The sequence below is a fragment of the Haematobia irritans genome, chromosome 5 (genome assembly GCF_050003625.1).
Source record: "Haematobia irritans isolate KBUSLIRL chromosome 5, ASM5000362v1, whole genome shotgun sequence".
NCBI classification, from domain to species: Eukaryota; Metazoa; Arthropoda; class Insecta; order Diptera; family Muscidae; genus Haematobia; species Haematobia irritans.
The window spans coordinates 135,043,759-135,070,556 of NC_134401.1; the positions used below are offsets into that span (position 1 = coordinate 135,043,759).

Below are 26,798 nucleotides of genomic sequence, written 5' to 3' on the forward strand. Positions count from 1 at the left end.
ACTGTGTTTTTAAGGGTGTACTTGCTCTTAAAGAACATATAGGAAAAGAAAATTTAAGATGTTTTTAGATTTGTAATTTTTGAAAGTATGTGGGCCTAAGTAGGACCGGATCCTATATGGAATTATAGTATTAAAACATGTGCAAGTAGTTTAATACATTGTCATACTAATTTATTTGACTGCGTTATAACTTTTCTATTTAAAGTTCTCTCACAATAATGCTGATTATAATAACAAATTGCTGATGTATAATACAAACAATGTAGTTCAATAAACTGTATTGCGATATATACATTGTTAATATGCCTCTCATATAGACTATGCGGGTACTAAACGAAAGAAACAAAACAATGGCCCAATATTTAACCATTCATATTTAATGAATTACAGAAAAAATAAAAACTAAATTAAACCAAACATAAGCTGACAAAAATATAACAAAACGAGAACGATAAAACAAAAATTAACAACAACATTGTTAATCTAGAATTCCAAGATCCATTAGTTACCTTTTCGTCATACTAGTCGGTAATGAAACCCGTTTAAAAAGCGGCTCACAATAAAGCCGGTAAAAATGTTAATCAAACAGTAGTTAATGTCTTAATTTCTCTTAATTTTGTGTATATAGAAACAACAAATGGTTATGAAATGGTATCATACAATTCTAGAACAGACAAGTAATTGTTGGTGGACATGCTTATTTATATGCGGATTTCTATATATGCTTAAATGTCGATTTCTCATTGTCGAATGGAAGTGAACGAACTTATTTTTTATTAAATATATTTTTATTATTACTTAGGTTTTTTTTTTTAATTTCATAATTTTTGCTATCAAGTAGAAAGTTCTGGAATGTATTTTCTGTCGATAATGACTTCTTTCTTTACTTCACTTCCAATGAACCTAGGATTTTTTAATTCCTATGTGCAAAAGACGGCCTTACCGACAGAATACATTTCAACTACACGGCAATGGCTTAAGCCCGGTTTGCATATATGACGACAATTTCGATTGCATAATATTGTACATGTATTGTCATGTATTTCCGTAAACAATTTTTTTTGATTTGTACTTGTAAACAACGTACTGATCTTTAAGGTGGGTTGCAAATTAAATTGGGAAAAAAATTGTTTTTCGGCTCGAAAGCCGAACAAACAATTACTTAATTCCTAATTTTCATCTGATAACAGTGGTATCTCCATAGATAATGAGTTTTGCTAGAATTTTAGGAGCTTTACTAGACTTGAGTTACGTTAAAGATTTGAAATCTCACCAGTTGATCCGACCTAATGTTTAATCCAATAAAAGGCAAAACAGACTTTACGCTGATTTCATTCAAAGTTTCTAGAACTGATAACATTAATATATTTTTTCCAACAAAAAAGCAAATGTTTATCTCCCAAAAAACATATATTATGACGACAATTATTCAAATTTGTTTGACGTACGCATTATGTGGTAATGGTAACATTTCGAATCGAATCTCCCAAAACAAAGGCATTGTTTTACCGACCATGTGTTATATGGCACATGATATTTGAATCATTCTATGTACAACACAGAGCTATACAGTTTTTGTTTTTCTGTAATTATATTCATTCATACGAGTACGTTTATGTTTGATCGAAGACCTCTATATATGCAATAGTAATAACCAGCCGAAAGAGATAAATGATTTCTCATTTGGAATTTTATTGAACTTAAATTGGACAATATCATATAGTCGATAGATTCACAAATCCAACAACAAAACCAGAACAAGATCAAACGTCACTTCTGTCGCAACAAATAAGAACTTCAACTACAATAAAGCTTGACACAAACATGCGTGAATGAGCACATTTATCATATTAACCTTATGAACGACATTCACGCATAAACATTTTTTTGTTTCATTCAATCGTCGTCGGCAAACATCGACAACCCGTATGACAGTATAAAGGTAATAAGTTCATGACAAAAAAAAACATAACTTTTAATAATTTGATCACGAATCAATAGGTATGTTCGCGTACGTTTCAAGTAAATATTATTCACTAAAAACGTGCAAGAAAGTAAAAGAGTATATTACTTTCTATAATCAAAAAAGCAGATAAGTAGGTGAACATCTCCACTAAAAATTTGGCAAAAAATAAATGTAGGCTTCTAATACACATCAAACCATTATTTGTTGTATTTTTATTATTTAACCTTAAAGGCCGGTATTGAGTTCGCATTAAGTTATAATAAAATTTTCTTAAAAGAGTTTATAATTTCATATGACCTTTCCGATTGCAACTATAGTTGGATTGGAGTCAACATTTAATAAATCATTGAGTAGTATGTATATAGAAACTGATATTATCCAAATAAAATTTCAATTATACAAATTTAATTTTTTAATTAAAATAATTATTAATATTTTATTTAAATAATTAAAAATTTCCAATCATTTGCTGATATTATCCAAATAAAATTTCAATTATACAATTTTAATTTTTTAATTAAAATAATTATTAATATTTTATTTAAATAATTAAAAATTTTCAATCATTTGCTTAACCTTATTATTTAATTTATATTTAATTTTTTATTTATTTATTTGCAAATTTTTTTTATTTTAATTAAAATATTAATATTTTATTTAAAAAATTAAAACTGTTCAATCATTTGCTTAACCTTAATTAATTTAATTTATATTTTATATTTTATTCGTTTTAAATTTTTTATTTATTTTTTTTTTAATTTGAGTACCCAAAAAAGTCCGTAGTTAAACTAACGCTAATGAGGAATGTAGTAATTCCAAAACGTGCGTCCATCCAACCATCTTGCAGTCTATAGGGCTTTGCCCAAATAAATTTGACAAACATTCTTTTCCTTTGTTGCTTAAGCTACTCTTGTATTTTAATCAACGCAATGGTTTTAAAGCTGAGATCAAAACAACAAATATGATTGAAGTTCAAACCAACAATAACAATACAAAAAATTATTTCTATAGAAAAGTTTGTCAAAATTTTATTTCTATAGAAAATTTTGTCAAAATGTTATTTCTATAGAGAATTTTATCAAGATTTTATTTCTATAGAAAATTTTGTCAAAATTTTATTTCTATAGAAAATTTTGTCAAAATTGTATTTCTATAGAAAATTTTGTCAAAATTTTATTTCTATAGAAAATTTTGTCAAAATTTTATTTCTATAGAAAATTTTGTCAAATTTTATTTCCATAGAAAATTTTGTCAAAATGTTGTTTCTATAGAGAATTTTGTCAAGATTTTATTTCTATAGAAAATTTTGTCAAAATTGCATTTCTATAGAAAATTTTGTCGAAATTGTATTTCTATAGAAAATGTTGTCAAAATTTTATTTCTATAGAAAATTTTTTCAAAATTTTATTTCTATAGAAAATTTTGTCTAAATCGTATTTCTATAGAAAACTGTGTCAAACTGAATTATATATGTATTTAATCGACCTTTTTTGTTTAATATATCCCCCGTATGGACTACAAGTTCCCAGCAAAAAAATTTGGAAGTTCTTCCAAAGTCACAACTTTAAAAGCACTTTCAGAAGATGTATTCCCAATGATGTTCTTTATTTTAACTACACAGGAAGTTCTTTTCATTCAATTTTTTATGACATGCATTTTTCATATTTGTCATGGGTAATTTTAACTTTTTTTGTTTCAAATTGGTTAAAAACAGTTTAAGAATTCATAAAATGGTAAAAATTATTTAAATTTTGTCGAAAAAATGCTAAATCCAATCTTAAAAAAAATTGTGAATTTTTGAAAATATTTGAGGTCAAACGTTTCAGACAAGCGTGAGAATCCATTAAAAATTATAAAAAATTATAAAAATTATTTATTTACCAAAATATCACAGACTTTTTTAATTTACATCCAAAACATTGAATTCGGATCACATCTAAAGAAGTGATGCAAATTCAGTGCACCGGCTATTGAAATGGAGGACTTCCGTCCTATGACAAGCCCATGTTAAATTCATCGCTTCTGCGTCAATTTTGCACCACTTCCGGATCCAAAAAGAACATTTTCATTACTTTTTTGGCGACGATTTTTTGCTGGGTTTCTATGCAATCCATGTTGGAGGGTACATAAGATTCGAACTTATGGCTGTATATACACCCAGAGAAGGAATATGATCACCTCAAACATGTTTTAAGAGCAAAATATTATTTTTGGGTGGTGACCATGTAACATGGTTTTCGCAACCATGTTATTTTCTCGGAAAAAATGTATCTGATTTCGGCAAGCATGTTATATTTGACGAGAAAATAACATTTCAGTGACAAACATGTTACATGGTCACCATACAAAAATAACATTTTGCTCTTGAAACATGTTTGAGGTGATCATATTCCTTCTCTGCGTGTATTTGTTTTCTTTAAATTTAGGTTATTTTTTCTTCAATGAGAGGGTGTAATTTCGTGATTTGCAGTAACTTTTTTTTTTTTTTTTTTTTTTTTAAGCATACAGTGAGCGTCAAAATAAATTGTACAAAGGATTTGCCTTAATTAAGCTTTTTGTAGTGATGAGTTTTTCATTTTTGATTTTTAAGTTGAAGTAGAGACTTAAATATTTTATAGCTAAACCCAATAATATATAAAGGCTGAAAAGTATTTTGAAACAAATTCGTATGTACAGTTTATTTTGACGCTCACTGTATCTGTTATTCCAGCTTTTGAAATCAATAACAAATAAAATAATCAATGATTTGTGGAACAAGTATAGTCATGTCCGTGCCACTTAGACCTAGCATCAGTCTAACTCATGACCAATAAAAATATATTTGAAATCTTTTTTCTAAATCAAACAAAGCCCCATTCGATGACTTTTACAAAATGCAAATAACGATAGCAAAAAGCAAAACAATGAGAAAGCAATCCTTGTATAGTGGATGGAACAAAAACAGGTGCACCCATACACACACATCCCCCCACACGCATACTAATCTGCAAGACGTCTTTATTGTGATGATCAATCAAAATATTTGTTTTGTTTTCCTTGTGATGCTTTTGCATTGAGATGAGTTTTTGTTTAATCAAAACAAAAATTATCATATACTCTTGTTATCGAATGGGATTATATTAGTTGTTGTAATAACTAAGCAAAAATAGGTCTGTTTTGTTTTATTGTTGAATACAACATTTGTAAGAACTATAGCGTTGAACTGTTGTTCTGTCGAGAACATTTCATCAGTAAAAATCTCGTCAGTATTGCTAAGTTAAATTTTTATAATTGATTGTTTACATTCTCTCTAGCGTTGCCACAATGAATTTTTATTTTGGACCAAGATTTTTCCAAAATTGGACCAAAATTCCTACCAGCGGACCATTTTTCCATACTAAATTAATATAATTTTTCGATAGAAAATTTTGTCAAATTTTTATTTCTATTCAAAACTTTTATTTCTATTTTTTCTATAGAAAATTTTGTAAAAATTTTATTTCTATAGAAATTTTTTTATTAAAAATTGTATTTCTATAGAAATTTCGGTCAAAATTGTATTTCTATAGAAAATTTTGTCAAAATTGTATTTCTATAGAAAATTCGGTCAAAATTGTATTTCTATAGAAAATTCGGTCAAAATTTTATTTCTATAGAAAATTTTGTCAAAATTCTATTTCTATAGAAAATTCGGTCAAAATTGTATTTCTATAGAAAATTTTGTCAAAATTTTATTTCTGTAGAAAATTTTGTGAAAATTCTATTTCTATAGAAAATTTTGTCAAAATTCTATTTCTATAGAAAATTTTTTCAAAAATATATTTCTATAGAAATTTTTGTCAAAATTTTATTTCTATAGAAAATTTTGTCAAATTTTTATTTCTATAGAACATTTTGTTAAAATTTTATTTCTGTAGAAAATTTGAAGAAAATGAACTAAAATCAACCAAATTCTATTTGGTCCGACAATCGGACCAAATTTAAAAATTAATTTTGGTTCGATTGGACCAAAATGGCTACCCTGATTCCCTCGCTCTCTTTCTCTCTCTCTCTATCTCTCTTGTTTTCATGAAGGAACTTTTTTATCGACACGTAACGAATCTATAAAGTACGGTAGAACCTCTAGCAAAATCTTTGCTTCCAAGGAATTTTCGCAAGAGCTGTATATATGGCTTGTAACAAATGTGAGAAAATTTTAAAAATTTGTAATTCGTAATCTGTTTTTAACCTATCTGAGACAAAAAAAATTAAAAAATTAAAAATATGAAAAACGCGAGTTATAAAAAATTGAATTAAAAGAACTTTCTGTGCAGTTAAAATAAAGAACATCTTTGGAGGACATGTTTGGAAGTGCTTTTAAAGTTGTGCCTTTGGAAAAACTTCCAATTTTTTTTGCTGGGATGTTTTAAGAACTTAATGTTACTTTTCCACTGTGAAATTGGGAACATTTTTTTTCGCAAAAATATTATATTCTCACCAAACACACAAGTTTGTCAAAATCAGGCACATAAATTACGAGAAAATAATATAATTACGATAAACATGTTACATGTTCCGCGTTAAAAAGTTAAATTTTGCTCTTGAAACATGTTTGGTGGGATCTATTCCTCTCTGCGTGTATAGAAGTAATCGAAATGAGAAATGAAATGACAACTATAAACAATGAATGACTTCAAAATTGAACCCTTGAGGATCGGTCATCTATATTTAATACGTTGATACGTACCTTCTTGCAAAACTTTTTTTTATTATTTTTCTTTAGTGGTACCATGTGGTAGCTTAATAAAAAAAAACCTTATCATTATAGTTTTAACATCCATCACTTAGCATAGTTCTATACAATCCAAAAAAATCCACCACAAAGCCATGTAAGTATTAAAGCTATTCAATTGAAAATTATTATTATTATTTGAAATTTTTATCAACCACGGAAATTATTGCAAGAATCGTAATAACAATTATAAAAAGGTCTGGCCATGTTTGTTTACACTAAGGTCCAATAAACTTTAATGTAAATAATGTACAGTGGTGATATCACGTAATTTTGAAATTACCCCCTCTTAAATATGTCTAAATGTTTTTAAAGGTTACTGCTGTAATTTATAATACTGTGTAAATAGTGCTTCTAGATAAATACAGAATTGTGAATAATTTACTTTTCTTAATCTTTAGGTGTAGAGATAACATTAACTGATAATTTTATAGTATTGCATAACTATTTACTTCTTATGCAACTGCAACAATATGGATTGTTCAAGAAAATGGATCATAGTTGTAAAGGGTAGCCCTTAAAAAGGTAGCAAGTAAATATGGACATATACAAAATATAGAAAAAATTTATTCAGTCCAAGTAAAAAATGATACAGTCCAAGTAAAAAATGATACAAAAATGATGAAACCGGTACGAAAAACATGGTAAAGAAAGGTAATCGGTAAACAATTTTGGTTTTCATCTGTGAACCTCGAACTTAGTACCGGCATCAAATGTTCCAATGTCTACATCTTCTGTTTGTAAACAAAAAACAGCTGTTAAATTCGCAAATTAGATAAATCTAAACTTTTTGGCATTCAGTTGCGAAATAATCCTCTATTTGAGTAACTGAACAAAATAAACAGTTTTTTTTGCAATATGAGATTTGTGAAGAGATTATGGCCAAATTTTTGCCAACAGGAAAAATTTAATATTTGTAAAGAGATTTTGGTACTAAAAATCAAGATTTTATGACAGTTGTGAAAATAGTATTGAAGGGTGATTTTTACGTTACGATAACGGTTGCCACAGTTGGTAGAAATCTACCAAAAGTGGTAGAATTTTTGATGTTTTGGTAGATTGTGCAAAATATTCCTTTACAACTAAGAGGTACTCCATAAAGTTTCTAAAGAAATACAATGGTGACAAAATTTTCTATAGAAATAAAATTTTGACAAAATTTTCTATAGAAATAAAATTTTGACAAAATTTTCTATAGAAATAAAATTTTGACAAAATTTTCTACAGTAATAAAATTTTGACAAAATTTTTTTATAAAAACAAAGTTTTGACAAAATTTTCTATAGAAATAAAATTTTGACAAAATGTTCTATAGAAATAAAATTTTGACAAAATTTTCTATAGAAAATAAATTTTGACAAAGATTTCTAAAGAAATAAAATATTGACAAAATTTTCATTAGAAATAAAATTTTAACAAAATTTTCTATGGATATAAAATTTTTTATAGAAATAAAATTTTGAAAAAATTGTCTATAGAAATAAAATTTTGACAAAATATTCTATAGAAATAAAATTTTGGCAAAATTTTCTATAGAAATAAAATTTTGACAAAATTTTCAATAGGAATAAAAATTTGGCAAAATTTTCTATAGGAATAAAATTTTGACAAAATTTTCTATAGAAATAAAATTTTGGCAAAATGTTCTATAGGAATAAAATTTTGGCAAAATTTTCTATAGAAATAAAATTTTGACAAAATTTTCTATAGAAATAAAATTTTTGCAAAATGTTCTATAGGAATAAAATTTTGACAAAATTTTCTATAGAAATAAAATTTTGACAAAGATTTCTAAAGAAATAAAATATTGACAAAATTTTCATTAGAAATAAAATTTTAACAAAATTTTCTATAGAAATAAAATTTTGACAAAATTTTCGATAGAAATAATATTTTGACAAAATTTTCGATAGAAATAAAATTTTGGCAAAATTTTCGATAGAAATAAAATTTTGACAAAATTTTCGATAGAAATAAAATTTTGACAAAATTTTCGATAGAAATAAAGTTTTGACAAAATTTTCTATAGAAATAAATATTTTGACAAAAATTTCTATAGATATAAAATTTTGACAAAAACTTTTATAGAAATAAAATTTAGACTAAATTTCCTATAGAAATAAAATTTTGAAAAATTTTCTATAGAAATAAAATTTTGATTTTATTTTTCACAATAACTCGTCATTGTGAATTGTGGAGACGTAACATACTTTATAAAATTTATATACGAGTATGTTAGAGACTTGATAAACTATATTTTCATTTTAATTAATCCTCATGTAATACCAAATTAGAATTTTCCTATTCATACTAGACATTCGCACTAAAGTTGGGTAATGAGATTTTCTCAGAAGATTTCTAAGTTACAAGGTAATCAGTGGCTTCAGCGGTATTCTTAAAGAAACTTAACACTTTGAGCTTTTTTCACGAGCAAGTGTTAACTTGGAGATTTTCTATCATTAGTACTTTGTAATACAATGTAACAGTGAAATTGTTGTTCTTGCAAGCAAACAGGTGGAAATTTACATAAATTTGTATGTAAATGGGGGAAAAAACTCTTAGTTTAATATGCGTATATACACTAAGAGAAAATCGGCTGAAATCTGATTTATACTCATATAAATCAATTAATTGTCTGCTAAATTTGAGTCGAGATGAGTCGATGAGTCCCCGATCCGTCGGCGGCTAAAATCGGCGGCTTCATTCTCTGACCTATAGTTAGGCCGGCCCATAACCGAACAGCTGTGAGATAAATCGTACAACCAATCTTTACGTCAAATTTACATTTTATTATTATCCCTATTGATACAATTGAAATGCAATAGTAGCACTTTGTGTTGGCAATCCTATACTATGTTTTCATTAAGAACATTGATAAAAAATTCCAAAACTTTTAGTAACTCGTCCTATTTATAATCATTAATTACATATTTCAGTGTCTATATTTGTTTGCACCACGCCAATGGCTTTTGCAATTCCAGAATATCATCGATAAAGAGGGCGAGCGCTTAGAGATATCATGCCGCAATGCCTGCATACGCCAGACACATATCATACATATATAATGTTTCACATAACACACGTAACCTCAATAAGGGGCCTGGAAAGAAAACTATCTGTGTATCCATACCAACGATATTGAGCCACGAATTGCTTGCCATGGAATTACTTCTTGTGGCATATTCCTGGCTTTTTCCCATGTCATACTCTTTTCGCTATAGCAATGGGATATGTGAATGGAATGATTAAATAGGTGTAGACTATGTGGTGAACATGGTCGTTGTCTCATCATCATCATCATCATCATGATGATGATCATTGTCGTGGAGCAAATGAACAAGTCCTCTCTTAACTTAAGCCGGCTCTTCAACACCAATCCAATCAGTTTTTTTTCTGTCTCAACGTTCTTGTAAGTTTCCACAAAAATATTAACTTACTACGCACACGTTAACATATTTGGTTTTAATCTTTTTTGTTTTTTTCTTTTCTTTTCTTGTGACATTGCCTATGGCACAGTGTATTAATTTCTTAAAAACAGCGCTAAGAGAAATCAAAATTGCATTAAAGGTTATTTTGTCACCTACATACTTACACATCTATGGACAAAACAAGAAAAAAACGTGACCATTGGATATGCTAATTTCATCATAACCGGTGTTAAAGGTGTGAAATATTCAATTAACTGGAAAAGCCCCAAAAAATACCAGAATTATTCAGATAGATTTTCGGTAGACAAATGTAATGATGATGATGATGGTTTAAAATGACTCATTGGTATGTTCCATATGCTGCCATCAAACTATTCCAATTTACAGATTATCTTCACGGAAGAAGGTTCATAATATTTTTTCTATTTTGTTTTCGGACTGAATAATGTCTATGAGTGATCCAAGGCATTAGGGCTGTTTTCTTTTAACACTGGATGCAGCATTTGTATGGGCTATCCAGAACATCGTTGCACTGGTGTTCTATCCAGAACATCTCATCAGTGCAAGTCGAGTCGGTGTTACCAGATTGCATTTTGATAAAGTGACGCTTTTTAGATTCACAATAGCAGTTTATTGTGACTAATTTATCGAATATCATGAAATTCAAAGTGATACAGTGTCATGAATAATCGCAACAATACATATTTATAACTATTTGAGCATTTCATACATTAAAATTTAAGATTTCACTTGTTTTCTGTGATTGTTTTTAAACAGCTGATGATAGTGTTGCATATTTTTTGGAGATGTCCTGGATAAACGAGTACTCTGTTTTCATTTAGTCCGTGACTGCTTAGGGTATCCAGTGCAAAAAGAAAACAGCCCTATTGTTAAACTAATTTTTTATCCAGACTATTAGCGCAAATCTCTTCGGTATTGCCAGATTGGAAAGTGATAAAGTGATTCCTTAATTCACGATATCAGTTTATTGTGATTGATTTAAACAATAAAAAACGAAGGCAGCAAAGTGAAACTGCAGGTCTTATTTATTTGGTGAATAATACGATGCTTGCCTTGTATATTTCGGGATTGGGCAACCCTAGTATTGTATTCTGCCAACTGATAGCTCTAGCGATGGTGCATTGATGAACTTCATTCAATTTTTGGCGATGAAGCTCCATCAAGGACCAGTTTTTATCGATGATATGATGAATTCATCGGAGGTCTTAGGTTAGGTGACAGCCCGATGTATCAGGCTCACTTAGACTATTCAGTCCATTGTGATACCACATTGGTGAACTTCTCTCTTATCACTGAGTGCTGCCCGATTCCATGTTAAGCTCACACTCAAAAAAAAAGTGAACTCACTATTTCACTAAAGCCAATTTAACTATATTTTAGTTCATGAACTTATTATATTTGGTGAAAGTTTAATTTACTCCAATAATTTTTTGCGTACACACAAAAAAAAATTTTTCTGATTCAATCACCAAATTGATTGATCCAATTAATTTTTTAATTGAAATGTCTTCAATCACGAAAATGATAGTATCAATCACAGTTTTAATTGGGCATAGAAAAAATTCTTGATTAAAAAATTAATTGATTTTTTCAGAAAATTTCAATTAATTTTTTAATTGATTCAATTAAAAATTTAATTGATGTTGATTGCAAAACTCAATTAATGTATTATTTAAAAAATGTAACTATTTTTAATTACTTTCTGAATTGGCTTAGAGTTTTTATTTGGATTAACAAATGATTGTTTGAAATACATTTTTAATTAAAAATTTAAAAAAAATAAGCACTTTTTTAACCCTTTCACTACTGATGTCCGCTTTGAAAAAAGTGTTTTTCCACTTAGTTTTGATTTATTTCTCAATGTTATTTTAAAGTAATCTAAATAACCTATAAATATTTTCCATATTGGTGAGGTCCAAAATACATTTTTGTAAACTTCTTTAGAAATAAACGAAAGATACGAAAATTTGAGACAATTTTTCTAATGTATGTTTCTAGTAAATGGACATTCATACGAAAACTATAGCTGACACTTTTTCGGGTCCTTTTTTGTATTTTTGCTCACACTTTGAAGGACATTATAGGCCAAATAGCGCTTATTTTCGTAAGGCCACTTGGTCACAATTCAAGAATCAAATTTTCAAAACAAGCTCATATAGCTCTTGAAGTAGTTGAAATAGGTTTTCAAAATGGCAATTTTTGTTCTACATGCTGTTAGTACAAGTAAAAACAGAAGAAAAATTAAAGTTTTTAACATTAGGTTTATTTCGGTAGTGAAAGGGTTAACTGAATTAGTCTTCCGAATTTGATTAAAAAGTGAATTGTATCAATTAATTTTTTAATTAAAAATTTAAAAATTTTCAATCATTGACTTAATTAACTTAATGTTTCTATCATGATTAAAAAGTTAATTGTATCAATTAATTTATTAATTGAAAAAATTTTCAACTTCAATTAACTTTTTAATTGGAAATATTTTGGTGATATTTTTTTCTGTGTACGTTAGTTAAATGAACTAAAACATGGGAAAAATTTATACACAAGTTAAGGATAGAGATTTACTAAATTCGTATTTGTCATAAAATAGTTCATTATTTCTTCAAATTTGTAACTTTTACTACAAAAGCGTCCATCATGAACTTCGTATGTCACTAAAGACATTCTTGCAATTTTGAACACCAATTTTTTCCTCCAAACTACAAAATTTTCTTTAAAAAGTGAAAAAAATTATTTATGTCTAATAAATTTTCTTGAATTTGTCGAAAAATTTTTACTTATTTTTGTGATATCAGCGCGGTGCCAGCGCTTGTAATACTGTTTAGTTAAAAATTTCTAAAAATATTCAAAATTTTCTAAAATTAATCAAAAGTTTTCTTCCTGGTGGGTTCACTGTTTTTTCAGTGCAATGACAAGGGACCTCCTTTTTATAGCCGAGTCCGAACGGCGTTCCACATTGCAGTGAAACCACTTAAGAAAGCTTTGAAACCCTCAGATATGTCACCAGCATTACTGAGTGAGATAATCCACCGCTGAAAAACTTTTTGGCGTTCGGTCGAAGCAGGAATCGAACCCACGACCTTGTGTATGCAAGGCGGGCATGCTAACCATTGCACCACGGTAGCTCCCGTCAGAGGTCTTAGTTCAATCCAAGATATCGTCCAAAATCAGTTGTTGTTCTGGAAAGCATTCCAAGATCATCATGTGACCTATCGTGAGACCATCATGCATTCAATTTTGCATGAGCATTTGAAAAAATTTGTTCAGTTGGATTCCACACAACTTGTCAATCGAGACACGTCTATAACATCGTGATAGGCGATGAATCGTCGATTTACGCATATGCAACCGAAAGTAAACAGAAGTCAACTGTATGAGTGTTTCAAGATGAGGCAAATCCAACAAAAAGGTGCGTGCGCACGAAGCAAATGATTGCCGGTTTTTTCGGAAAAACGGGACATATCGCAATCGTGCCATTAGAACAACGCAGAACAGTCAATTCTGAGTGGTACACAACCATTTGTTTGCCAGATATCTTCCAAGAAATGAGGAAAACCAATCGCCGAAAATGGATCATTCTTCACCACGATTATGCCTGCTCTCACACATATGGTTAGGTTAGGTATAGTGACAGCCCGATGTTTCAGGCTCACCTAGACTATGATACCACAGGTGGTGAGCTTCTCTCTTATCACTGAGTGCTGTCCGATTCTATGTTAAGCTCAATGACAAGGGACCTCCTTTTTATAGCCGAGACCGCACGGCGTTCCACATTGCAGTGAAACCACTTAGAGAAGCTTTGACACCCTCAGAAATGTCACCAGCATTACTGAGGTGGGATAATCCACCGCTGAAAAACTGAATTTTTGAGCACTCAAAACATTGATTTGATGGCTCTTCCGCCGTATAGTCCTGATTTGACACCGAATGACTTATTTTTATTCCCGTACGTAAAAAATAAAATGAGAGGTCAACATTCTACGACACCTGAAGAAGCGATTGATGCATTCAGAATGTTTTGGAGATACCTCAATCAGAGTGGCAAAAGTGCTTCGACAATTGGTTCAAACGCATGCAAAAGTTTTTAGATCTTTATGGGGAATATTTTGTAAAACAATAAAGTGATTTTCGATGATTAATATTTCCGTTTGTTCTCTAATCCCATAATATATAAGGCAAGTCGTAGATTGTTAATAGGTTCAGTACGTAGATTTTTCAAAATGCTCGCATAAGAACTGATGTTATATTCCCTCTGAAAACTTCTGTTGGACCATATCTTCGAGGAGATAATCGCATTTGATTTCATAAGAATAAAATACAATACCATAAAAGCAAACTAAACTGCCCAAAAGTCTATTAGCGCAGGAATCTCTGTATATACACCAATCTGAAGAAAACGTGGTATCTTCCGGGCGCAAAATCACATATTGATATCTCGAAAACAAAAGTCTGTGAAATCCCAATTGTTTCGGTGTTCGATAGTAAATCATAAATAATGAGTTCACCACAAAATTCAGGATTTTGTAGAAAATATGTGTAAAGTTATTTTAGTTTCAATCTAGACGAACGACTCGTCTCGAGCCGATTTGAACAGGCAGTTAATAACCCCCAATTCCAAACACTACGAGGCACTGTGTGGAAATCTTTAAATTGGCAAAATATCTGTCTGAATGAAAGCGTCTGTTAATGTTTGTTTCGGTACTCCTTCATGAATTTCAACATATTTTGTCACAAAAAGTTGCTACTTTGGAGAAATGCTGAGTAGAATAAGTCTTTTTGTTGTCGCGCTGACTTGGTTCGTATAAATTTCCTTCTTTCTGGTTCAATGAAAAAAAGGCAAGACTACACACATAAATAATCATGAGAATACACTCTTCCAACTGGATCCAGTACGAAAGTTTGTGGCCCACAAAAAAAGGTTTCATTCAAGCCATCCAACTAACTAGCCAGCCAACATGATACATCATCAAAGTCACAGCACTCGTGGGCAAAGGAACGAATGTGCAATCTTTTCTTTTATGCTTTTTGTTTTACGAAGTGCCACACGTTTGTCGTACCTCATAATGTGCTATGGCGAGACACTCTAAAAAGCACATGCTCCTTCTACCTCGACCAGTGCGGTATATAGCTCTTGCTTGGATAGTTAGTTGCATTTATGGCATTCCGCGCCACCAGTTTAACAACTATCATCATGATTGTCTATAGCAGCAGCACCATGATCTTGTGATGGGCGTTCATGTGAAAAAGACTACAAATATGCTAAGCGAAAAAGTTACCAAAAAGGAAAATAAAAATGTTTGGATTGCGCGCAATGTTAGTTTTTTTTATTTTCGTCTGTGGTTTCAAATACAGAAATAAAACTCTTTTGGAATGTTTTATCGGATGTCTGATATGTGAGAAAACGAAAAGGGATCACATTAGTCGTGTTTTTCCATAACATATTAGAGTGAAGTAGTCTCACCTAGACAATACGTCATAGGAATACCATGTTCGAATTAGAAATGTCTTGTACGTATTGGAAAGTAAACACATCCATAGCTTCTGTAGGTAAAGTTTAATCCATCCTAGTGTTGCCACTGATCCATAATTTTATTATACTCAATATTGAGCAGACATGGAGAAAAGCCAACGTGGTATTGTACTAATGCAAAAAGAAAATAGCGAATGAATCAGCAATCAAAAAGAAGAAGAACGATTTTAGAGAATAAGATTGTCTTGAAAAGATGCTAGAGTGTACTACCCACAACAATACCGGAGATCTGCCAAACTTATTGGACAACACTTCAGCCCTCGCTTTGGAGTACATGACCAGCAGAGAAATGGCTTACTTAAGTTCACATATAATGCGCATGGATGTTGGTGTCTAAAACAAGAATCTCAAATTTAATCTAGGCCAAGGATTTTTCAAACGGAAATATTTGGGTCTTTGTTGGCTGAGACAAAGAAATTCATATGTTACTGCTCCCGATCAATGGCGTTATAACAGAAGTTGAGCTTCATAGAAAATTTGTCTATTTTACTATAGAAATAAAATTTTGACAAAATTTTCTATAGAAATAAAATTTTGACAAAAATTTCTAAAGAAATAAAATTTTGACAACTTTTTCCATAGAAATAAAATTATGAGCATTTTTTATATAAAAAAAGAAAATTTTGACAACATTTTCTATAGAAATTAAACTATGAGAATTTTTTTATAAAAAAAGAAAATTTGGACAAAATTTTCTATAGAAATAAAATTTTGAGAAAATTTTGATAGAAATCAAGATTTGACAAAATTTTCTATAGAAATAAAATTTTTTACAAAATGTTCTATAGAAATGACATTTTTTACAAAATTTTCTATAGAAATTAAATTTTGACAAAATTTTCTATAGAAATAAAATTTTGACAAAAATTAATCATATGTTTGCATTCACAATAGATGAATGCAAACACATATGTGGCTCATAGCGATTCGCCTATCGACGAAGAAATAGACACAGCGCTGCGTTTGTGGTATTCTGGTAAAAAACAAGGTCAGCAAGCACCTCTAGTGAATGGAATTGAAATTTTCGTTAGGACTATGGCATCGATTATTAGTATTTTCTCCCATAAGAAAAACGGCCTTATCGGCATGTAACAGAAATTTTCTCAAGCTATGTATACCGGGTCTCCAGGTATGGAGCTCTAACGAAATTATCCCTACCCATATAAAAAATGTATAGACCTGCTAGCGAAATGTTCATTAGGACGATGTTATCGATTGTTTACATTTTGCACCCTTAAGTCCGGTATGCACTGAGAGAATGAAGTCGACCCATTTTCGTCGGCGGTGACTTACACTAAATTTTTCCCCCCGGCAGCGGCGGCGGATTAACGGCTAAACCGATATTCGGCGGCGGACAGTTGTCCTTTATAAAATATATTTGAAATTATCCGAATTGTAATGAGATTAGTTGTACAACCAATCATATAATTAAATTTACTTTTCCATCAAATTTCCTGAGCTAAATTTTTGCAAAATTATTATAGCAAATAGATATTGAATGATTGTGGGTGGAAGGTTCAAAACTTTGGTAAAAAAATAAAACAATTATTAATCAATTGACGGCTTAATTTGAGTCGAGATGAGTCGACATATTCGGCGGCGGCGTCGGTTGTTAAAGAATGGTCTGCGGCGGCGAAAATGGACCTCTAGCCGAAATTCTCGGTACCCATAAGAAATGCATTGCTATATATTTGCTAAGGAAAATTGCGGCAGGCGTTATTATCGATTGTTTACATTTTGCTCCCATAAAAAATACATTGCAAAACTGTGTTATTGGCACCCAAACGAAAATTCCAGTAGAGAGGCATACATTGCCGTATCTAGACATTTTTATAATGGAAAACCATATATAGGTTTTCACATTCTAGGGGGGCTAATTTTTTTCTGGCGGGGGCTAAGCCCTCCCCCCAGAGACCTTAGGTTAGGTTAGGTGGCAGCCCGATGTATCAGGCTCACTTAGACTATTCAGTCCATTGTGATACCACATTGGTGAACTTCTCTCTTATCACTGAGTACTGCCCGATTCCATGTTAAGCTCAATGACAAGGGACCTCCTTTTTATAGCCGAGTCCGAACGGCGTTCCACATTGCAGTGAAATTACAACTTGTGGTTATTTCCTAAAGCCTGCTGTTCCATGCCAATAATACGGTTTTACCATGTTTTTGTTGTAGGTTAGGTTAGGTTGGACCTCCTTAACTTACCTACTCAGGGACCTCCTTTTTATAGCCGAGTCCGAACGGCGTTCCACATTGCAGTGAAACCACTTAGAGAAGCTTTGAAACCCTCAGAAATGTCACCAGCATTACTGCGGTGGGATAATCCACCGCTGAAAAACTTTTTGGTGTTCGGTCGAAGCAGGAATCGAACCCACGACCTTGTGTGTGCAAGGCGGGCATGCTAACCATTGCACCACGTATGTAAATTAAAATACGTATGCAAAACAAAATACACACACACAAACACGCATATTGTATATATAGCGGTTCTAAAAGCAACAACCAACCAGAAGACAACAACAGGGTGTTACAAACGGTTTTTGACATTTCAGCTTGTACTTGCTAAAATATTTGCAGTATTGGATTAATAAAATTTGAATATTGTTTTTGATTAATAGGTATAGTAATTTGATTTGTTTATTCATATTTCTTCGTTATGTGAATATTATTTTTAAACACAACACACAAGCATTTCTTATCATTTTCACAATTCGTTAAAATTTGTATTTCAGCAAAAAATAAAATATGAACGTTTGTTTTTGTTTTTTGTTTTTGTACAAATATACTTATTCATACATGTATGTACATACATATATGCAAATGAACGTGAATTTTTGAATGTCATATAAGCTGATAAACGATCTGGACATTTTTGCAAATGAAAAAATTTCCATTAAACTGAGTTGTTGCCATTATAATCAAAGGCTTAATTCGGATTTCTTATATGGAATGTGTAAATATCGTAAGTCCAAGACCATAGCAAAATATACATTATCACATTAAATTCTCTCTTGCTCTCTTTCGACCTTGCCGGAGATTGATTACCATATATGGTAGTGATGGAAAATGTAGTACTAAAGTACTTTTTCAAATACTTTTTCACTTTGATCAGTGCCGTAGTGCCCACGGTTGCCACTCCTGCCAAAAATAATCTACCAAAATTTGAAGAAAATTTTACCAAAAAACTACAAACTTAAAAAAAAAATCAAAATTTTATTTCTATGGAAAATTTTGTCAATATTTTTTGCTATAGGAAATTTTACGAAAATTTGGTCAAAATTTTATTTCTATTGAGAATTTTGTCAAAATTTCATTTCTATAGAAAATTTCGTCAACATTTTATTTCTATAGAAAATTTTGTCAACATTTTATTTCTATAGAAAATTGTGTCAAAATTTTGTTTCTATAGAAAATTTTGTCAAAATTTTATTTCTATAGAAATTTTTGTCAAAATTTTATTTCTACAGAAAATGTTGTCAAATTTTTATTTCTATAGACAATTTTGACAAAATTTTATTTCTATAGAAAATGTTGTCAAAATTTTATTTCTATAGAATTTTTTTCAAAATTTTATTTCTATAGAAAATTATGTCAAAATTTAATTTCTATAGAAAATTTTGTCAAAATTTAATTTCTATAGAAAATTTTGTCAAAATTTAATTTCTATAGAAAATTTTGTCAAAATTTTATTTCTATTGAAAATTTTGTCAAAATTTTATTTCTATCGAAAATTTTGTCAAAATTTTATTTCTATAGAAAATTTCGTCAAAATTTTATTTCTACAGAGTATTTTGTCAAAATTTTATTTCTTTAGAAAAATTATGTGAAAATTTTATTCCTACAGAAAATTTTTGTCAACATTTTATTTCTATAGAAAATGTTGTCAAAATTTTATTTCTAAAGAAATTGTTGTCAAAATTTTATTTCTATAGACAATTTTGTCAAAATTTTATTTCTATTGAAAATTTTGTCAAGATTTGATTTCTATAGAAAATTTTGTCAAAATGTTATTTCTATAGAAAATTTCGTCAAAATTTTATTTCTACAGAGTATTTTGTCAAAATTTTATTTCTTTAGAAAAATTATGTGAAAATTTTATTCCTATAGAAATTTTTTGTCAAAATTTTATTTCTATTGAAAATTTTGTCAAAATTTCGTCAAAATTTTATTTCTACAGAGTATTTTGTCAAAATTTTATTTCTTTAGAAAAATTATGTGAAAATTTTATTTGTATAGAAAATTTTGTCAAAATTTTATTTCTATAGAAAATTTTGTCAAAATTTTATTTCTATAGAAAATTTTGTCAAAATTTTATTTCTATAGAAAATGTTGTTAAAATTTTATTTCTATAGAAAATTTTGTCAAAATTTTATTTCTATAGAAAATTTTGTCAAAATTTTATTTCTATAGAAAATTTTGTCAACATTTTATTTCTATAGAAAAATGTTGTCAAAATTTTTATTCTATAGAAAATGTATGATGTACCTCTTTGCAAAATCAACCAAAATATTAATAATTCTACCAAGCTACCAAATAGTAAAAAATCTAAAAATCTAATTCCAATCTTTAATATGGGTCCCAATTATGTGGTAACTTTTTTCAGTCTCACTCAGATTATTCAGTCTATTGAATTCTGAATTTCTCATCATCCTTCATTCAAGACCCTTTTGACATACACAAAAAAAAAACACAGAATATCTGCGAATGTATCGTCGTTGTTATATTCATTAAAATAACTTCACGCCCAAAAAATAAATTCCCAGAAAACAAAATGTCGATAAAAAAAAACACACACAAAAATAAAAAGAGTTCCAAATTACGCACTGCTCCACCAAAAGTTAAAAAAAAGTGGGAATTTTTTCTCAAATTTCTTCGAAATAGCAGAAGTATCGTTTTGGTTGTTGAGTAGGTTGAGTGTGTTGGGAATTACACTTAATCTTAGTAATTAACTTTTATCACATTTTGGTACTACTTTTTTACTTTGAAGAAACGACAGTAGAATCATAAACTCAGACCACAAAAGATCGTAATTACATCAGCAAAGATCTTAAAAAGAAAACAATTTTTTTAGTACAACAAATACTTAAATTTAAGGTAGAGATGTCATTCAGGAAAGTGCATTATGAATATCTGAATTCGAAATTCCGGGACAATGCACAAGAGTCGACTTTGAAAAATTGGGCTCTTCTTAAGGCGACCACGACAAAAGGAGATTGTGCCTGAGAAAGCTAATTAAGGTTCGTCGAAATGCTTTGTTTGTACCCAAGACATTAGTATCAATCGACTGAAGCTCGTTGCCGAAATAAAAATGGCCACAAGAACGATTTAAACTTGTCGTCTTTACAGGCAAGAGATACAGTGTTATAAAGCTGCTTCAATATTAAGTTTGGAAAGGAGCTGTCTTAGAGTTTGTCGGAAAGAAATCCTCTATAAGGAATCTAAGGAATGAAGCACAGAACTTCCAACTGCTGAATGTTGGAATGTTTGGCAGTTTGATAGACTAAAAAACAATGCGGCGTTTATACTGAACAATCAGACTTTCTGCCTGATTTTGGCCTTGCAGAAGTCGAATGATAAGGTATCTGAGTGGGGGTTATCAGGTGAACATAGATACTCAGATCATTTTGTGTTGTTTTTTTCATTATTTTCACCTCGTTGGTATCCACATTTTGCGAAGAGAGGATCATTCGACAAAGTCAAGTGATAGATGTGGGAAAAATCTGATTGCTCCGCATGCCTTCTGGTTCCATTAAACTGCCAAACATTCTACCACCAAACAAGGTGAGTGATGAAGACAACTCGGGACATAGCCTGTTCCCATATCAGCACTCTACAGAGCACCGAACAAATTATGGAGTAGATAACGAAAGTCTTCAACATTGCGCTGAGAGAACAGACTGATCTATAGCAAAAACCAATGAGAAAATACGATCTTCATGGAGTTAAGTAGCAGGAGGAAGCTTACAGGAACTAGCTGAGGAAATCCAAATCCTGAACTAAATTATGTAGCATTATGGAATGCATACCTGAAGCTTTAAGCCTAAGACAGCCATTGGCATGTTCTAACTCTGTTCAAAGGACCAATAGATGATGTCCAGTGGAGAGACGTTGGGGGTAATTTGGGCAGATATTTTCCCGGAAATCGGATGGCTGACCCATTTACTGGCAATACCATATAGACTGAATGGTCATTTAGCGGTAGGTAGAGACCCAACGATCATTTACCGCCAGGTTCATGTGGTTTAGGCAAAAGGTTAGATTTAACGGAAAAAATTGTTGATGCTGTAAAGAAAGAGTAAAGTTTCCCTATTCCATTTCAACAAACATACACCTAAGCCAGTAGCGGATTTTATGTGCGCACTAACTCCTCATTTCCATCTCCGTATGAATGATCTATAGCAAAAACTAAGGGAAAAACACGATCTCTATGGAGTTAAGTAGTATGAGGAATATCTTTAACAGGACAAAGTTCACTAGAGCCTCAGAATATTGAGAAGCTTACAAGATCAGTTAGAGAAGATACAAGCCAAACTGATAAAGGTTCAACCCAAAATCTGGACTATGTTATGTAGCAATATCGAAAGCATATCTGAGGCTTTAAGCTCAGACATTGGCATGACCTAACTCTGTTTCACAGACCAACAGACTAAACGAGACGTTGAAGGTATTTTAGGCACACATTTTTTTTTTTGGAAATCAGGTTCAATGGTCATCCACCGTCAAGTTCATTTTCATCTCTGTATCTTTAACATATCCCTGAATCTGTTCCCAGTCCATGGTGGTTAGCTTGTATAAATATAAGTTAGTCTTAACATAAGTACTAGTTTCCTATTCTAGTTTTCTATCCTTTCCTATTTGTACTAACATAATAGGTCCCATAAGTCCTATTTTTGGGAGATACAATGTACAATACCTAACATTCTCGCCTTCTATATGAATGTTTATGGGTTCAATTTAATATTCTGACAAAACATTATTTTATTGCTCGTTAAACCTCTTATCAATTCTTATGGTATTTACGTCATTTCCGCTTTGTAAAAATTTTTCAATTCGAGATTCAAAATTAACAAAATCGTAAGACTTATCAGATATCTAGGAAAACATCCCTAGTATACAGATAAGGCCTTGGATTTAGACTCATCTCATCGTGAACTTACCTCGTTAGTAATGTTTGTCAAATGTTGTAAATGAACTCTGCTGTCTCTGCTTTCGGTGATAATATTTTGTATATGGGATATCTATAACACAACGTTAAACAAGTGATATTGTTATTCCTGTACGTATAAAACACATTAGAATATTGTTTGTGTTTTTATTTTCAAAATAATAAATGTAACACTGATCGAACAACAAGGAATTTTATTCATTTAATAGATAGAAAGGAAAATTTCGACATTTAAAAAATAGTCTTTGCTTCATGAATTCTCTCTATATTTTCAAAACAATTATTACGATCCTCGAACTTGATTGCGAATTCTAATCATTAACGTGAAGCTGATAATCTATCAAAGATTTCCTACATGCTTCAACCTATACAAACATGGCGCCATTTTAAAACAGGTTATCATTTAATTAACCTTGAGATTTCCATACACAAATAATCAGGCATCTGCTCCTATGTCACGTTTTTATTAACAAAAAAGAATCTAAAATTCTTTTTTCTTTATCAAAAAATCTTTTTTCTTTCTACATGAGCTCATACAGACCACTGAGTATTTAATTGATACATTTCAAAAATGGTTTTTCAAAATAAGCTCCGTTTTGTTCCCAATGTTTCGGGCATGGAAATTGTAATAGCTAAGCAAACTCATGGTTTATCATCTGTCCTCTGGACTATGGGGGACAGTACGGCTTGCATACAAACGATCCAGGGTTCAGTAATGCTGATGGCATTGAAAGCTTCTCAATGTGGCTTCATCCTAGTGTGAACAGCCGTTCAGACGCGGCTATATAAAGGAGGTCCCTTGTCAATGGAATCAGGCAACACTCGGTGATAAGAGAGAAGTTCACCACTGTGGTTCACAATGGACTGAATAATCTAAGTGAGCCTGAAATCACGCGCTGCCACAATGCCTAATGCGCTTTACAGACTATCAGTTATTCCGGACGGAATGTCGGTGTTTGTAAAGAATTTTACAGTGAGTCGGATCGATACGACTTGGGGGCGATGACTAAATAATCGGTAAATGTGTTATCGATCCCATAAACATGCAGCAGTATCGATAATGCCTTCGGACTTAACTTATAATGTGCACAATATATGGGATATGTTCGACACGCGCACTGTCGTAGTCTGTAAAGCGCATAACCTAACCGCAATCACAAGGAGTTTCTTTGCCATTTCGTTATATTGGACAAAATATGGATCAACTGGCACACTCAGCGAACGTGCCACAAACCAGATAAAGACAGTGCCGTCCGCCAGAAAGGTAATGACCACCGTTTTCACACAACGTGTGTTCAACATCGATACCAGGAGAAGGGGAAATTTGCGACACCCTATACACCCGGAGAAGGAATATGATCGCCTCCAAGAGCAAAATGTTATTTTTGCACGGAGAACATGTAACATGTTTGTCGCAAAAATTTTGTTTTCTCGCCAGACATAAAATGGTTGCCGAATTATTGGGCCTATTCGGCGTTGATAGCGCAACGGATCACATCTCTCGTCTCGCCACGATTAAATTATGCTACGATCTGCTACTCGAAACACCATATTCACCAAATGTGGTGAATATGGACTGAATAGTCTAAGTGAGCCTGAATCTTAATCGGGCTGCCAACCTTTAACCAAATGTGGTGCAGCTCGGCTCCATTTTGTTCCCAAACTCGAAAGAGTCATTCGCTAGCCACAAATATCAATCGAATGAGGATGCTGTAGAATAGGAAGTATTTACTACCCAGCTCAGTGAATAAAGACGACCCATTTTTATCGGCATTTTTTGACTGCCACTGTCAGCTTGACAGCTGGGGTATCTATTAGGCATCCATCCATTAACCATTGTGAGATTGGGCGACGGCGACGTCGTCTAGCCAGAAATTATGACGGTGCCTAAAATTGGCCCTATAAATAATGGCGGTGCCTAAAATTGGCGGATTTATTCGCTGTTCCACCGTATTTCCCTGAATTGGCGTTGTTTGACTTCTTTTTGTTTCCAAACTTTAAAAATTCACGCTCAGACTTTTGGACTTCCCATTAGAAATACATAAATAGAAAGTTCGTCAGTCGCCATGATTGTGTCCACAAAATCAGAAAGCAATGAATGCGATGAAAAATGTTCCACATTTGTACTAATTTCAAATCACGAGAACTAAAATGATACAATGCTGTACAAAATCGTTGTTACATCGACATCGGAAAGCTTGATAAAGAAACGGTTTGGAACTAAGGAATATTGATAGTATTTCTATCATTGTATTATTTTTTTTTAATCTCACTTTTTAATGCAACTTCTTTACAGGTGTCAATAAAAAATTCTATCATTAACTTTTGTATACTTCTATTTGATATGGAAATCTATTCAAGTTTACCTAATGCATTTTTTTTGTTTATCATTGAATTGAAAAAAGAAAATTGTTCCAGATAGAACAAGTTTTTTTTATTCGAGTGTCGTTCAGTGTTTCTTTTATTATATTATTTTGAATTTAAATATTTTATGAATAGCAAATTTTGTATGTGTGGTGTGAAGATTTTGGAATTTGCCGCGGTTGTTGTTTAATTTTTTGTTATTAATTTATGATGTTGTTTCGACAAAAAAGATTATCCAGGCATTAATTTTTTCGTTCGAATTGTTTTCACTCATTCAAACCGCTTTTGTCTTCTTCTAAGTATATTTTTTATTTCACGCTTTCTTCTCGGTTGTGTTTCAGATAATATATTTTTTTTTTGTATAGGATTTTATGTTAGACTTTCTTTGATTTATCCGTTTTATTTTTACCAATGAGTTTTTTTCTGAACATAACATAAAAGAAAGAACAAACTAATTGTCACCGGTTTTTTGTTTGTTTGTGTGTAAAACAACCTAAACGTTGACACTAAACGCCCGGCCGACCAACCGACAATCGCCTTTCTACCCCACAAAAATGTCGCGGCGATTAACGTATACCACAAGCGCATTTGAATGCCACAACAACACCACGATAATGCAACAAAAACAAATCACAGGAAAATTACTAAAACATATATATACAATAACAACACGCACGACGATAGACAACTTTAGCAGCAACAGCACCCAATGCGTAAACGCCACACTTAGCGTCTTGCGTCTACTCCACTTCTAATGAGAGCACACGCACGCACACAAACACATATACCAAGTAACAAAACAAAGAGGGGACCTAATCGAAATTAACTTAAGCAGCACAAGAAGAAGAAGAGGAATACAAAACACACTAAAATGTGAATAAGAAATGAATTAAGAAAGAAATGCCGCCTCTGAATGAAGCCACAGGTATGTGCATGATGAAACACAAGGTAAATAATAATATGCTGAATATTTAGGAAAAAAAAAGAAAAAATACTGGTCGCTTCTTCATTCATTCATTGAAAATTTGTCGTGGCGGACTTTTATCAAAGCAGAAGAAAAAGAAGAAGAGGAAGACGAAGAAACTGAAAGTGTGATATATTTTGGTGATATACAAATCAGGGATCACCAGTGATGAGTACAAAGTACCATCAGCTAATGTACGTCTAGCCAATTCAATCAAAAGTCCATAACACATATTCAGCAATTAGTTAAAATAAACGGAGCCAAAATAAACGTTTCCACTAAACGACCGATCCATATCGCATTATTTGCGTGGTTGTTATTGCATCAAAAAAAAAAGTCCACACCACATTGTAGCTGTTTTATTTCTTCGTTTTTATATTTCTTCTATATGTTTTTGTTGCTGCTGTTGTTTATATATATATGCCGACCGATTCTATAGCCTATCGATTTGATTTACTAACCGTATGTTTTCTAGCGTTTGCGTTTTTTGTTATTTCAAGAGAGTTTTTTATTTTTTTTTTTTAATGTTTCCAATTTCTTAGTTTCTTTCTAGAAACAACCAACAACCGTTCCTTGTGACTGTCTAAAAATGACTAAAGATATGTTACTGCTTGTG

General features: G+C 31.1%; 1 protein-coding gene across 2 annotated transcripts in view; it reads right to left on the bottom strand.

Annotated features, from left to right (window-relative positions):
* The window catches only part of LOC142240582 (monocarboxylate transporter 9), a 62,041-nt gene extending 35,243 nt beyond the window's left edge, over positions 1-26,798 (bottom strand). The window contains exons 1-2 of one of the 2 annotated variants that reach the window (XM_075312274.1): positions 26,644-26,798; positions 22,847-22,927 (exon numbers count right to left, since the gene is read on the bottom strand). The gene's annotated coding sequence lies outside the window, so the exon portion shown is untranslated. Of the gene's footprint in view, positions 1-22,846; positions 22,964-26,643 lie in introns of both variants that reach the window. The other variant, XM_075312273.1, reaches the window with a different exon arrangement.